The sequence below is a fragment of the Erinaceus europaeus genome, chromosome 1, assembly GCF_950295315.1.
Source record: "Erinaceus europaeus chromosome 1, mEriEur2.1, whole genome shotgun sequence".
Lineage (NCBI taxonomy): Eukaryota > Metazoa > Chordata > Mammalia > Eulipotyphla > Erinaceidae > Erinaceus > Erinaceus europaeus.
The window spans coordinates 190,203,121-190,204,194 of record NC_080162.1 but is presented as its reverse complement, the minus strand read 5'-3'; the positions used below and the strand labels follow the sequence as shown (position 1 = coordinate 190,204,194).

The 1,074-nt window shown below is 31.1% G+C and overlaps 1 non-coding gene across 1 annotated transcript; it reads left to right on the top strand.

The window, feature by feature from the left end:
- Positions 1–454: 454 nt before the first annotated feature.
- Positions 455–527, top strand: LOC132542930 (small nucleolar RNA U2-19). The gene has a single exon (XR_009553899.1). It is a non-coding gene; the product is annotated as a small nucleolar RNA U2-19 (small nucleolar RNA).
- The last annotated feature ends 547 nt before the right edge of the window (positions 528–1,074 follow it).

Below are 1,074 nucleotides of genomic sequence, written 5' to 3'. Positions count from 1 at the left end.
GTTAGTAAATCTTAATCATGAGCATGACTCTTGAATAGTATTGCTTTGTTTGGAGTTTATAAAGACATAGAAGTAATTTAAATAGTAGTGTTCTCTTTGGATATTTATTTAAATAAACTTAGAAAATACTAGTGCAGTCCTTCTACCCATTTTCAAAGATTTATCTGGTTGCCAAGTAAAGTTTCTAAATGTATATGTGCTCTTTCAAAAGTATAGAAATTTGGCTTATGAGTGTGTGCAGAAAGGGATTTCATAGGTTGTAACTTTCAAGATACTTTTCAGTTTGGCTTTTTCTTTTCATAGTTAAGATTATTGACTTTGCTAAAATTTAATTTGTTAAAAACCAATACTATCGTGTATTTTGTAAATTGTTTATTTGCACAATTTTTTTTACTAAATATATTAGTGAGAAAGAAGAGACTCAGAAAACACTTTTACTTTAAATTTTATCTTAGATCAATGATGATAACAGTCAAATCTGAGAATCAGAAGATCTTCTACCCGATATATGATCTCTTGCTGTAAGAAGCAAAAATACTAAATTTTAACACTAGCATGAGAGAAGGGTGTGTGTGTGTGTGTGTGTGTGTGTGTGTGTGTGTGTGTGTGTGTGTATGTGTGGTGGGGGTGACATGGATAACTGAGGATTTGGTGAGGAATGGACAAATAGGGTTGAAATGCAAATGAAAGACAATGGATTGGGGAAAAAAGTATTTTAGCATATGTGGGGTGTAGGAAAGTAATTTTTTGTTAATTAAATAAGTGAAGATAAATATGTGTTGCCATTATCCTGCTAGCAATATAGACAATATAAGTGCTCAGTTTTGTCACCTGGTTAAAAAAAAAGTAGAAATTAATATTGGATGTTCTGATAATTTGGTCAGTTGAGATCTTGCAAAAATATTGTAATGAAGATCCTAGATGTATATATTTGACAATTGATTTCTTTGGAAGCACTGAAAACTCTCATTTTAGTCATTGATAAGCATCCTTCCTCCAATAGCATTAAAGGTTTGAGGTGATGAGAAATAAATTGTTTGCTTTTAGCACACAGTGCTTTCTTAGATATACATG